At 40.6% G+C, this 15,035-nt stretch overlaps 1 pseudogene; it reads right to left on the reverse strand.

The window, feature by feature from the left end:
• The window catches only part of LOC137254221 (probable Ufm1-specific protease 2), a 51,935-nt pseudogene extending 37,504 nt beyond the window's left edge, over nt 1-14,431 (reverse strand).
• Between the last annotated feature and the right edge of the window lie 604 nt (nt 14,432-15,035).

A 15,035-nucleotide genomic window follows, 5' to 3' on the forward strand; every position in this document is an offset into this window, starting at 1 on the left:
GACCACTTTCATTTTGGTTCGTGGTTTACCGATGGTTTGTATGCGGTACACTACATCGTTGATCCGTTTTACAACTTTGTATGGGCCTTCCCAATTACACTGCAATTTCGGGGACAAACCTTTTTTTCGTTGTGGGTTGTATAACAGCACCAAATCTCCTTCCTGAAAACCTTCTGAATTAATTGCTTTATCATATCTGGCTTTCATCTTGTCACTCATAATCTTTGTTCGTTGCCTTATCAGATCATGTATTTCTCTGAGCTCTTCTTCCAAATCACTAGTGGATTTCCTGACATTTCTCTCCGCATTGGCATCTATCCCAAACTTCAAATCAGCTGGCAGTCTAAGGTCATTGCCAAAAATTACTTTTGCAGGGGTTTGGCCCGTTGTCTCATGCACTGCTGATCGGTAAGCCATCAAGAATAATGGTATGCGGGTATCCCATTCTTTATGGTACTTGTCCACTGCTTTCTTTAAGTGCTCCTCCAATGTTCTATTGAATCGTTCTACCATACCATCGGATTGAGGATGCAATGCAGTTGTCCGTGTTTTTCGAGTGCCCAATGACTTACACATTTCCTGGAACACAGCTGATTCGAAATTCCTGCCTTGGTCAGAATGTAACTCCATTGGTACACCATACCTTGCAACCCAATTGTTTATAAACACTTCTGCTACCGTTTCCGCTTCTTGATTTGGGATTGGGTATACCTCTGGCCATTTGCTGAAATAATCCATAACTACCAGTACATATTTGTTTCCGCCGTTGCTAGTAGGAAATGGACCGGCGACATCCATAGCGATCCTTTCAAATGGCGCACCTGAGTTATATTGCTTCATCTGGCCATGACTTCGTGTTCTGGGCCCTTTCGCTCTGCTGCAAACCTCGCAGTTCGCAATCCACTCAGTGACCGACTGACGGCAACCAACCCAATAGAATCTCTGTTTAATCTTCTCGAGCGTCTTCGTGATTCCAAGATGGCCTCAGCTTGGACCATTATGCAGCTCGCTGAGCACATCAGGAATCCTCTTTCTGGGAACAACTATCAGTTTATTCTTGTATTTACCATCCTCACTCTCCCATACTCGATGAAGGCAACCGGATATCAATTCTAAACTGTTCCACTGTGCCCAATATGACTTCGCAATGGGACTCTCTGCTGACATCTCTTCTCTGTTTGGTCTTTCATTTCGTTCGAGCCCTTGCATAACACGTGACAGATCTGCATCTTCTAGCTGACACTTTCTTAGCTGTTCCTTGTCCCATTCATCTGTACATGTTATAGTCATTAGCCGGACATCTATAATGTCTTCTTTAGCATCGGCTTTTGAACAGTGCTTGCATTCCAAACTACATGGTCTTCGTGACATTGCATCGGCATTTCCATGGGTACTACCTTTTCGATGCTCAATGGAAAAGTCATAGCTTTGTAGTCGCTCGATCCACCGTGCCAATTGTCCTTCCGGATTACGGAACTGCAGTAGCCATTTTAAAGCTGCGTGATCTGTCCTGACACGGAATCGCTGGCCGTAGAGGTATTTGTGAAAATGTTTAACGCACTCTACCAATGCCAACAGCTCTCTCCGCGTAACGCAGTAGTTCCTCTCTGGTTTTCCAATCGAACGGCTGTAATATGCAACTACCTTCTCCTGTCCATCGACCAGTTGTGATATAACGCCTCCTATAGCATATCCACTCGCATCTGTATCTAGAATAAATGTTGCTCCTGGAATCGGATATGCTAACATTGGGGCAGTGCACAAACGCTCCTTCAATGTTTGGAAAGCCACTTCTTGCTCCTTCTTCCATTCAAAAGCTTTATTTTTTCTTGTAAGATCATGGAGGCTATGGGCTACGCTGGAAAAATTTTGTACAAATCGGCGGTAATATGTGCACAGCCCAAGGAAACTTCTTAATTCATGTAGGTTCTGTGGTCTTGGCCAATCTTTTACAGCCTCTATCTTTTCGTTCGCAGTGCAAATGCCCTCTGTCGTTACCTTGTGACCCAAATAATTTACTTCCTTTTTAAACAGCGCACACTTTTTGGGACTTAACTTCAGACCAGCGCCAGCTATTCTTTGGAAAACTTCCTCCAAGTTCTTAAGATGTTCATCGAAATTCTTGCCCAATACGATGATGTCGTCCAGGTACACCAAGCATGTTTTCCAATGTAGTCCTTTCAATACCTGATCCATGAGTCTCTCTAAAGTAGCTGGTGCATTACATTGTCCAAAGGGCATTACTGTAAATTGCCAAAGACCATCTCCGACGCTGAAGGCTGTTTTCTCTTTGTCTTCCTCCTTTACCTCCACTTGCCAGTAGCCGCTTTTCAAGTCCAGTGTGGAAAACCATTTCATACCAGAGAGCGAGTCCAGAGTGTCGTCAATTCTTGGCAATGGGTAGCTATCCTTTTTCGTAACGTCATTCAACTTCCGGTAGTCCACGCAAAACCTCATTTTTCCATCCTTCTTCTTTACAAGTACTACCGGTGAGCTCCAGGGACTAGCTGATGGTTCGATGACGCCGCTGTCGCTCATTTCTTGTATAATTTGACTCACAACTTGCCGCTTCGCCAGTGGAACACTACGTGGAGCTTGACGGATCGGCCTCGCATCTCCAGTGTCAATTTGATGTTTCACAACGTTGGTGCGGCCTGGTTTAGAACCATCCTGGTCAAATATGTTCGCGTACTTTAGGAGCAGTTGTTTTGCCTTACTCTGATATGCTTCCTCTAGCCCCTGCGTCCATGCCGTGATGTCATTTGAAAGATTAGTATTACTAGCTGAAACGTGTTCCTGGAGCTGTTCACAGTTAATAACTACTTCAGCCTCTTGGCATCTTCCCAAAATAGCTCCTTTAGTCAGTTTGAGTGGTGAATTGAACTCATTGAGTACTCTTACCGGAACACGTCCATCTTGTTTTGTCATAGCCAGGGTTTTTCCTACAAGTATGTTCAGTGCTGATTTGTTTGCTGCTTCGACAACCCACAATTTGTTTGTCCCACAATCTCCATCAACCTTTGCCCAGATGACTGCTTCGGATTTTGGTGGTATTCGCTGACTCTCTTCCACCAGCACTCGTTTACTGCTGTAGCCTCTCTCGTAGCCGAAATTAAGTGGTACATCCATGTTCTTATATCGCATCGTCTTGCTTTGCATGTCGATCTTGATGCCCTGGTCGATTAAGAAGTCCACTCCAATTATGATTTCATCAACAATCTCTGCCACTATAAAATTGTGTACTACCGTGACGTTCCCAATTGCGACTTCACATGATACTTCTCCTAGAACCGTGCTGTCTTCTCCAGTGGCTGTAAGCAATCTTGCTCCATGCAATGGTGTTATCTTCTTGTTGACTAAATCCGCTCGAATGATGGAATGAGATGCACCCGTATCTACAGTCAGTAAACGTTCCTTTCCATCCACATGTCCTCCGACAGTAAGATTGTTTGACCTTCTTCCAATTTGTGAGATAGAGATTATGGGGCATTCAATTGAGGGAGCCAGCTGTCGCCCCTTGCGGCTGACTCGCTTTAGTTTAACGATTGAGTGGACTTGGAGATTTGCTCATCTCCTTCAGCTCTGCGTTTACGGCCACCCACATTGTTGGAGCTATTGGGACCGGTGCTGCAATGTCGTGCAATATGACCTGGGTTGCCGCACTTGAAACATTTAATAACTCCGGCATTTTTCTGTTGTGATCCCTTCAGTGCTTCCAAAATTGTGTCTACCCATTCTGGCCTTTCTACTTCTACACGATGAGCCTTATATGCTGGTTTACTTAATAGGGAGGCAGTTTCCTGAGTCAATGCATGTGATACCGTTTCAGCAAATGTCAGCTTTGGGTTTGCGTATGTAGCTCGCTTCGTTTCCACGTCCCGTATGCCATTTATGAAACTCTGGATTTTTACCCTCTCGGTGTATTCCACGGGTGCGTCCGCATTCGCGAGATGAGCCAACCTTTCAACATCCGCGGCAAACTCCTGCAAAGTCTCATTCGCTCTTTGGTGACGGTTTTGCAACTCAATTTGGAATATCTGTTTCCTATGCTCGCTTCCATAACGTCGTTCTACAGCAGCCATCAATGTTTCATAACTGTTCCGTTCGTACTCTGGAATCGTCTGTAAGATTTCCGCTGCAGGCCCTTTCAATGCCACGAATAGTGCAGCAACTTTATCTTCCGCATTCCAGTTGTTCACTGCTGCTGTCTTCTCAAACTGTAGCTTAAAGACCTGGAAAGGAACAGAACCGTCAAAGGATGGTGTTTTTACCTTTGGATTACTCGCTGAAACTGCTGGACGATTTAATTGTAACTGCTCCATACGACCCTTCAAATCATCGACTTCTGCCTGAAATTGAGCGATTTTTGCATCCTGCGCTTCCAGCTTTGATGTTACCCTTGCTTCCTGTGCTTCTAACTGTGAAGACATTTGTCCCACCTGCAATGATAAGCGCTCCTCTTGTTCTTCAATCTTTGATGTTATACGGGTTTCCTGCGATTCCAGTTGTGAAGAAATTTGTGTCGACATTTCTGAAATACGTGTTTCTTGTGCTTCAATCTTCGATGTTATACGGTTCTCCTGCGATTCCAGTTGAGATGACATATACGTTTTCTGTTCTTCCAATTGTGATGCCATATATGTCTTCTGCTCTTCCAGTTGTGAGTTTGTGACGACATTGATGCTACTGTCGATGTTTGAGCAGATATTGCAGCCAAAATCATGTTCAAGTCTGTGCTGGTAACCCTCTGCGATGTTTCGTTTTTCTCTTCAATTTTTGTTGTCTCCTCGCCATCAAGGTGAAAGGCATACTCTTCCACATCAATTCCTTCTGCTTCCATTGCCTCTCGTAGCCGTGTCTGAAGTTCGAGTTTAACGCCGCTTGTATTCAATCCACGGCTCTCCAACTCCTTCTTCAGTTGCTGGATCTTTAATTCACTGAGCTTTGCCATATCCTTGTTGTCTTCTGGAATTTATTCAACAATTCCTCTTCTGACACCAATTGTAACGAATTTGCTGCAAATCCTTTTATTTGCAACCCTCTGCTAAGTTCGTATCGCTAAACTGTTGAATAAATAACTCCAATATGTAATAATGCAAAATGGCCTTTATTCAAGTACTTCACAATAACACTTGTACTTTGCAACGAATAGCTTACTTAATAACCAAACTGATTGACAGCTCAAATGAAGCTCTACTATTTAAAATAATACTGCTATAGCTCGCTAGATAGCGCTTAATCCAAATCTCAAATCAAACTGAACTCTTCTTACTCGCCTGCACCGCTTTTATAGTTTACGCTGCATACTTCTAGGCTCTTCGATTTCCAGAAGTTACTAGTTGTTTCGGCTACAAAATCGCCAGCCACAACTACATGCACAAATTATTGCCCTCTCTTGTGACCACTGAGATAAGATATATGCATGTGTTTGTGCATTGCCGCTCCGCTGCTCGTATACGTACATATGTGTAGACGCAATTATTTATTCGTTTATGTAGATACATAAAGATTGAATTATTGATGTGAATGTTTGTAGTTTACAGTCTCTCGCGCGCACATAGCCGTATAAGTAAATGCATCTGTGTGTGACATCTCTCTGGGCTGCCTTATATATGTGTATACTTGATTTGATTATTAACGTAAATACTGCTTGGCATGGCCTTAGCATCGCCTTAGTGATGGGATAACTTAGGGATGGTAATATCCGTGACAATATGTATACATTTGTACATAACTGCAAAGTTTTCTAAAGTAGTTAAGTCGCCTTATGAAAAGTTCTTCATATTTTATTACTTGTCTAAAATTCATATATTAGTGATAAGCCTACTGTCTGCCCCCTTAAATGTGGAATAAATCTTAAGTATTTTTTACGTAAGTCGATTTAAGCTACTTTAAAAAATTTCGCAAAGACAACATCCAATTCAGCGCTCTTAAAACATTATTGGCCTCTGAGGCATGCATCGATTATAATAGCTCTTTTTATCCCAAAAGTCTCCACCCTTCCAACGACACCAACCTTTTGCCTGTATCGCTCTTAAATCATCGCCACCCGTGTAATGAGGATCCAATATCAAAAATTTTACTTTTCCTGTTTGTGAGCAGTAATCAATTCCGATAATAGTATGTGCCAACACACCACCACCTATCACAAATGGTGTGCCTTGTGTTTGGAAATGCATAGCTAGGTCGGAAGCTAACGTTGCAACATCGGCGGCAGAAGTAACATGATAATGATAGTATTGATAGTTTCCTTGAATAAGATATTGTTTGCCATCAAAAACATCACTAGGGCGCAACCCAATATGTGTGTTCACTAAGTGTGTTGATTCTCCCAATTCATTACGAAATATACAGCGGTTTGCACGACGAAAATATGGGCGTGTTACGGGTAAGCCAAAATGACGGTGCAACTTTTTACGTTTTTCCAATATCACTTGTTCCAGTATCAGTTTTCCAGTATCACTAATTCCTGCGTTAAATTTTTCATTTAATTTAAAAAAAGGAACTACAGTACTAAATAAATACCTGACGAAAAAAGTGATACCTAGAGGGTATAAGTAACTGTGGCTTTTCTGTAGTTTCTTCCAGCTTTTCCACCATACTTTGTTAGAATAAACGTAGTGAACGACTCAATAACTATATCATACAGTCGGCTTACTTTTGTATTTTTGCAAAGCATATCCATTGCTTCGATTGCTAGTGGTACGCAAACTTTGTCTTCTTCTCGTTTTACACACTTAGCAACTGCCGGTGGCGGAGTATCTATGCTGCCGTTCCCACTGTCTGCGATGTTTCGTTCTCGTGTCTTGGAGCGAAACACACTTATACTTAAAATATCAAGAAAGCTTGCTAATGGTAAACTCGCAGTTCCGCTTTTCTTTTTATTTTTTTCTCCGCATTTTCGCTTGTACCATCAGCACTGCTGATTGCTATACTAACTGCCATCACTAAACCAGTTATGAAGGTATCATTGGTAATACCCTGGTCCTGGGCTCCTGAGCTTGTCAAAAAAAATTTTGTAGATTCCAAGCAAAAGGTTAAGCTGCCACCTGAAAGAATTTTCCGCAAAATATGCCTTTCTCGTCGTAAATCCTATAAGTAAAAGTTAATGAATACTTACCTCCACTCTTTGCTGTGAATACAAATTCAGACTACATTTCAGTCTTGTGAAGCAGAAATCTCGATATAACTGATCTGCTTCCATTACTTCATAATGCTGCTCCTCCAATTTACTGTGCATAAAAACTGATGCAGGGAGTCCCACAAGTGTACCCAGCTCGCAGTGCAATAATATTGGATTGTCTGTAATGTCCACATCTTTTAATATTTGTCCAATCTCCGAGTTTCACCAACCCACAAAGATCCAATTCTGCTGAAACTTGATTTGGATTTGTTCATAATTAAATGACCGATTGTGAAAAATAAGTTAACTTGCCAAATAAAAAAGTATAAATAAATGTTTGCAAAAATACGCCATGTTGAATTTTCAAGTTGCTTTTATGCACATTGTTGCATTTTCAAGTATTTTTTAAAATCTTTAAAACGTTAGTGAAAGTTTTGCAAAAATAAATTGTAACCCGGGTAAAACTTAAGTTAAACTTAAAAAAATTTATTTATAATTATATAATTTATATTATAGACCTTTATTTACTTGCTATTTTTAAAGTTTTTGAAAATATTCAAAATCATTTCACCTTTTAGTATTACTTAATTATTTTTCACTATCGAATGCAACCCAGCGCAAAAATGTTGTCGTTGAGACCAAAAATGCGACTCTAGACCTGAGATTTCCATCAGGTGAGCGAGGCTGTTTGTAGTTTTGACGTTTATCGCTTAGTGAACACACTTGTATAGGTACACTATGTTCCCAACCACATACAAAATTTCGCGGTAGTAGTGCAGTTTACGGTACCTAGCGAAATTTGGGCCAAAATTTTCGAGTGAGGTATCAAAAGACGCGTATTAATCTCGAGAACAATAATCCGAAGGCGGAAAAGAAAAATTTTATCTCTGTCCGGAGATATTTAAAGTTGAAGTTGGCGATTTTCATGTGGTGGTTGTTGTGTTTGTACCCACAAAAGAAATTGTGCATCACCGTGGCGGTAGCCACGGTTATACCACACACCCGGACTTGGCATGGCGTAGCCCAGGGCTATTTTTTATAAGCGCGGCCGAAGGCCACCAACGCAGAAAGGCGTTCTGCGCAAAAATACTATGGATCGCACCCCCCCGTTTTCGGAGGTACCCGCGGGTCTTTTTTCGGTTTTTCGTTAATATCTTAAATGCGCTACCAAAAATATCGAGAGAGGTGTCAAACGAGGCGTATTGTCATCAGTATTAATAATCCGAAGGCGGAAAATAAAAATATTAACTCGTTCAAAAGATATTAACCAAAAACCCGAAAAAAGACCCGCGGGTACCTCCGGAACCGGGGGTCGGATCCATAGTATTTTTGCGCAGAACACCTTTCTGAGTTGGCGGCCTTCGGCCGCGCCTATAAAAAATAACCCTGGGCTACGCCATGTCAAGTCCGGGTGTGTGGTATAACCGTGGCTACCGCCACGGTGATGCACAATTTTTTGTGTGGGTACAAACACAACAACAACCACATGGAAATCGCCAACTTGAACTGCAAATATCTTCGGACAGAGATAAAAATTTTCTTTTCCGCCTTCGGATTATTGTTCTCGAGATTAATATGCGTCTTTTGACACCTCTCTCGATATTTTTGGGAGCGTATTAGCAGTCGACCCCTCAACTAGACTATTACCTTTTTATTTCTGTCAAAAGAGGATCGACCGACGAGTGTCGCTGTGAATGGACGTGTTTTTTTGGAAATCGTAAATAAACATTCCTAAGTCTGTGTACTTTAATAAGCACTAAATTTGGTGAAACTAACAAAGTAACAACAGGTGATGTACCAGCATTAATAAGTAAAGTGCTTTTCTGTGAAATTCAATTATATTTAAATAGCATTTCTGTGTAACTGTTAAGCAGAAAATGGAAGAAAGGTGCAAAAAATGTCGCAAAAAAATAAGGGGGGAAACAGGTGTAAGATGTGAGGTTGTGTGTGGTATGGTTTACCATAAAAACATTGCGTGTGCATCTATCGATGATTAAGGCCTTAATTGTTTACAAGGTTGTCTATTTTTAAGAATTGTTTGTGATGGTTGCATGACTTATGTTTCCATTGTTGTTGTTGTTATTGTAGCAGTGCTTCGCCCCACCTAACAGCCGCGACCGATGTCTAACGGGAGTCCAAGGAAAGTTGCTTTTTCAATAGGGGAGGACCATAATGAAAGAGGTGTTAGAGGCGTTGGTTCCACATTACAATTAAAGAGATGGTTGGTGTCATGTTGGGACACATTGCAAGCAGGCATACATTTTGTATGTCGGGGTTGATTCTGGATAGGTACGAGTTTAACCTGTTACAGTATCCAGAACGAAGTTGAGCAAGAGTGAGGTAATAGTATAGTTGAGGGGTCGATTGCTAATACGCTACTAAAAATATCGAGATACATGTCAAACGACGCGTCTTGACATCAGTATTAATAATCCGAAGGCAGAAAATAAAAATTTTAACGCGTTCAAAAGATATTAACGAAAAACCGAAAAAAGACCCGCGGGTACCTCCGGATCCATAGTATTTTTGCGCAGAACACCTTTCTTCGTTATAAAAAATAACCCTGGGCTACGCCATGCCAAGTCCGGGTGTGTGGTATAACCGTGGCTACCGCCACGGTGATGCACAATTTTTTTTGTGGGTAAGAACACAACAACAACCACATGGTAATCGCCAACTTCAACTGCAAATATCTCCGGACAGAGATACAATTTATCTTTTCCGCCTTCGGTAGCGTATTAGCAGTCGACCCCTCAGTTAGACTATTACCAAGAGTGACACGCGTTTCCCTGGGGAGTATGCGTTCCTCTTCCACAAGTTTTGGGTACTTTTCTTTGAGTACTGGATTCACCGGACAATTCCTGACATAATGGTCCGACGCCTGTTTGTGGAGTTCACCAAGGACCTGCTTGTGTTTTTTTGCTTCATACGGCTGGGTTCTCAGGTGCCGTATTTCCTCAAAATGTTTACGGAGATAACTCCTTAAGCCCCTAGATGGTGTTGGCTCATCAATCAGATGTCTGTTTGGATGCCCAGGTTTCTGGGTATTCAACAGGAACTGTTTGGTTAGCATCTCATTTCTCTCCCTGATGGGGAGTATTTTCGCCTCATTATGTAGATGGTATTCTGGGGCATAAGAAGACAGCCCGTGGCGATTCTGAGAGCAGTATTTTGGCAGGCCTGTAGCTTCTTCCAGTGGGTAATTTTTAGGCTTGGCGACCATATGGGTGATGCGTAGCACGTAATCGGCTGGCTAATTGCTTTGTATGTAGTCATGAGCGTTTCTTTTTCTCTTCCCCAGGTACTGCCAGCGAGAGATTTGAGGATTTTGCTACGGCTCTGAATTCTCGGAACAATTGCGGCTGATTGCTCACGAAAATGTAGATCCTGATCAAACGTCACACCCAAGTTTTAGGGGTGTAGGACAGTCGATAGCGTAGTGCGATCGACGTGGATGTTCAAAATGGTCGACATTTGGGACGTCAATGTTGTAAATAAGGCCGCGGAAGATTTAGTCGGTGATACTGCCATCGTGAATGATGACTAAGTGTGTTATCTTATCTGTCAACTACCTGACAGGCTGTTCAATATGGCTACTTTTCAGCGTTTTGACAGGCTGTTCAATATGGCGGCGCCTATCTTCAGCGGGTGATAGAAAGAGAGACAGAATGAGGCAGCGATAGTCAAATACAAATCAGGTGATCCAATCACTTTGGAATTTTGACGTTTATGCAGAAGATATCACACTTACTCATCATTCGCAATGGATACTGCCAGGTTTCGCGAGGCGAAAAAACTGGAGAGATCAGGGCGGTAGCCGTTTATTTTATTGCATAGCTCATCGATCTTTGGGCCTGGGCCTGTGGCCATTATTGTGCAGTCATCGGCGTATGAAACGATAGTGACTCCTTCTGGTGGTGAAGGTAGCTTAGATATGTAGAAATTAAACAAAAGTTGGGATAGGACACCACCCTGTGGCACCCCTTTTTAATTCTTCTTGGTTTTGATGTTTCGTTTCTAAATTGCACCGATGCCTGCCGACCACCTTTTAAGACATGAGGGAAGGGTAGACCCTTCCAGGTCTTGCAGTAACGTGCCATGGTTGACCGTATCAAAAGCTTTTGATAGGTCTAGCGCTACGAGTACTGTTCTATGGTGGGGATTTTGATTTAAACCGCAATTTATCTGGGTGCTGATGGCATTTAGCGCGGTGGTGGTGCTATGGAGTTTTCTGAAGCCATGCTGATGACAGGCTAGCTGCAAATTTGCTTGGAAGCAGGGGAGCAAAATGGCTTCAAGCGTCTTTGCTACCGGCGATAGGAGAGATATCGGACGATACGACTCTCCTATGTTAGCTGGTTTCCCAGGCTTTAGTAGCGGGACCACCTTGGCCATTTTCCATATTACTAAACTCCAGCTTTTCCCGAGAAGATGAGTGATGTGGCAAAGCAGTCACTGACTGTGGCGCTGATTGATCGTAGCAGTTCTTTCGAACAAATGGCTACTGAAAGGTGGAGATCTGTGGAAAGGGAGCTTGTTAGCTTAATGCTTAAGGTGATGCGGGAACAACAAAGTAAGCCTGTGAGGTTCCATTTTGGAACCTCTGAAAAAAATGTTCTTGTGCGCTTTGCACGCACACTCCAATAATTAAATACTTATTTGATGTTTAAGTTTATGTTCTTTATTTATGTTTGGTTTTAGTTTGTGGTGTATACATTTTTTTTTAAATTTCCGTACACTTGTTTAATTTTTGTTTGGTTGTACAATTAAATTGATTTTTTTTAATTTTCCCAATTCGTTCGTGTCTCCTCTTCTTTGTGTCAATTTATAATAATGGCCGCCTTTTCTTTTAGAGCCGACCTCCCCGTTTCCAACATGTTTCAACACCTGTTGTCCATTCACAATAGACAACAGTGTTGCACCAAGTGGGAAACAGGGTGAGATTATAGCTGCTGTTACAACATCCCCCTTTTCGAAAAAAAGGTTGAAGTCGACAAGTTGATCAGGTTTGTCGGCTTCAACTTTTTTGGGTGGTGAATGAAAAATGAACAAAAATGGTAAAAATTTGGACTTTGGTGCAGTTATATCTAAGTTATCTTAGTTGATTTAGTAACATTTATTTACATTTTAACCTACATATTTACGTATATGAATAGTAGTAGTTTACATATTTTTTTTTTGTTCTTTTTTTTTTTTTGTAAGTTAACTAAGTTAATTTAATTGCATTTAATGGTATTTATATTTATTATGCTTATTTATTCGTTTATCGTAAGCCTACCTATTTACATATATGAATATTAATAACTTGTAAAAAAATTTTGTTTGTTTGCAATTCAAATTCATTTTAATAGGTTTTCTGTATTAACTTATACGTACATTTCTTTTCGTTTCTTTTACTTATATTAAGTATTGTTTTTACCGCATGAAGTATTTTTATTTATATTTGCTTTTACTTAAATTAAGCATGATTTTTAAGGTATGATAAATTTGTATTTGAATTTGCTTAGATTTACTGTAATAAAATAATAAAAAAAGTTTTTTTTTCACTATCTCAAAATGAAATTGGATACATCCGATTTTATTTATCTAGGCACTGCCCTTATGCGGTTTTTATATACCGTTTTTAATTTTTTTTTTTTTTTTATCAAAAATGGTTACATTTACACCGTCTATATTTGTTACTAAATATGGGCCCTGATAAATTTTTGTATGTTTTTCACGTGGTTCTTTTTGAACTAAAACCATATCGTTTATGTTTATTACTATGGGTTGTGCATTTTTGTCGTATGCATTTTTATTTCTTATTTTGTGTTTTTCTAATAACTCTTTAGCCAAGGCGTGGCATTTTTGCATTCGGTACTTTACTTCTTTTGAATAATCTTCGATATTATAAATGGGTTCAATGTTTCGTTCTTCAATTCAGATGGCACAATGGCCTTTTTACCGAAAACTAGTTCAAAAGTAGTAAGTATATTATCGAGTACCGTATTTGGCGCTATGTTATGCCAAAACGTAAAATGTTTCAAATATGTATCCCAATCATCAAAGGAATCATATAAGTACGCACGTAGGTACTCGTTAAAAACTCTATGGTTTCTATCGACAGTTCCTACGGTTTCATGATGATATGGTGTAGAAAAGTTATGATCAATATTTAATAAACTGGTTAAATTTGCAAAAATTTCATTTCTGAATTCAATGCCTAAATCCGATTTAATGGATTTCATAGCACCGTATATTAAAATAAAGCGTTCGGATAGTGCTGACGCTATGGTTTTTGCACTTTTATCAGGTATTGATATTGTAACTAAGTATTTTGTCAGATCGCAGATTATGGTAAGTGCGATTTTATTACCATATCTCGATTCTGGCAATGGGCCTATTGTGTAAATTACAACAATATCGAATGGTTTATTAGGAGTAGGAGTTAGAGCGAGTTCTTCTTTATTTCCTTTTTGACTTTGTTCAAAAGACATTTTTCGAATTTTCTAACATAACTAGCTATATCTTTTGTCATGTTTTTCCAGTAAAATTTGTTGTTGATGGGATCATTGTGATAAATTGCTAATAATTTTGATTTTTGTTACTGATCAGTGATTGTTTCAATTGGATCCATTAAAATTGCAATGTACTTATATTTAATCTGTCATGTCATCCATTTTATTATACCATGCATTTCTGACAGATGGTAAATGTCACTTGCTGGTGGAAATGCAGCCAACTTCGCTTTTGCTATGGGGCTTTCTTCTTCCGGTGACAGCGAAACCTAGAGGTTGTTCAAATAAAAATAAAGCAAAAGAAATAAATCAAATCGTTTTAAATTAAAAGAAACAAATTGCATCCTCAGGTGTGGGGTGCTACCCTCTATTCGCATAAATAAATATTAGAGGGAAAACCCGAACCATAAAAGAAAAAAATGAAAATGCCGCTCACACGTTTTAATACATCAAGCGCATCGACAGTGGAGCAGAAATCTACAGGTACACAAAGAAAACCTAAGGTATCTGAATATAGCACCATTGTTGTACCTCCGCCTGCTCCTGGTGCTCCTGCTGCCTCTGCCATTTCATCGACCGCTGTTACTAGTACTTTTGGTAATATATTGCCTGCTGCCACTACCTCTGCCACTATGGCGCATGTTGTCACCGCTGCCAAATTGCCTGCCGCTGCCACTATTACTATAGCGCCTGTTGTTACCGCTGCTAAATTGCCTGTTGCTACATCACCTGTTGCCTCCGCCACTACATTGCCTTTTTTAACGCTGTTGCTGCCACTACATTGCCTGCTGTTACTACTACTGCTGTACATCATAATTCACCCGCTGTTATGCTGTCCGATGCCTCTCTTGGGACCGTCGTAATGTCCAGTGAGAATACTAACAACGTTGCCTGGTATGGTTCCACTCAGCCTCATATGAATGAATCCGCTGCAAACTATGCCATAAGCCCAACTATTGCTTCTGACGTATCTGTTGGCCTTGAAGCCACACCATCAAGAGGAGAAATAAACCACATTGAAGAGCAGTTAATATTATTGAAGCTACGTAAAAAAGTAATGAAGCTCTAAGGTGTAGACCAGCAATTGGAGTCTGGCCCGGTCGTGCGCATAGGAAAGAACATCAATTTCGATGAACTTGATGCAGCAGTCCCGAAGTTTAGTGGCGACAATCACTACGATATAAATCGGTGGTTTTTACAGTTTTAAGACTATGCTGATGCTGACAACTACAATGAAAGACATAAATGCCTCGCATTGCGCCGATACATGACTGGAACAACGAAAGAATTCGTTTTGAACCAAGGCCTAACAGATTACTCCACGTTGAAGCTTTTATTATGCGCAATGTTCCGCCGTAATTGCTCTCGACAGGAGGTCTATCGCCAGCTACGGTTACGCAAACTAAAACCGTCAG

Source organism: Eurosta solidaginis, chromosome 5 (assembly GCF_040869045.1).
Source record: "Eurosta solidaginis isolate ZX-2024a chromosome 5, ASM4086904v1, whole genome shotgun sequence".
Lineage (NCBI taxonomy): Eukaryota > Metazoa > Arthropoda > Insecta > Diptera > Tephritidae > Eurosta > Eurosta solidaginis.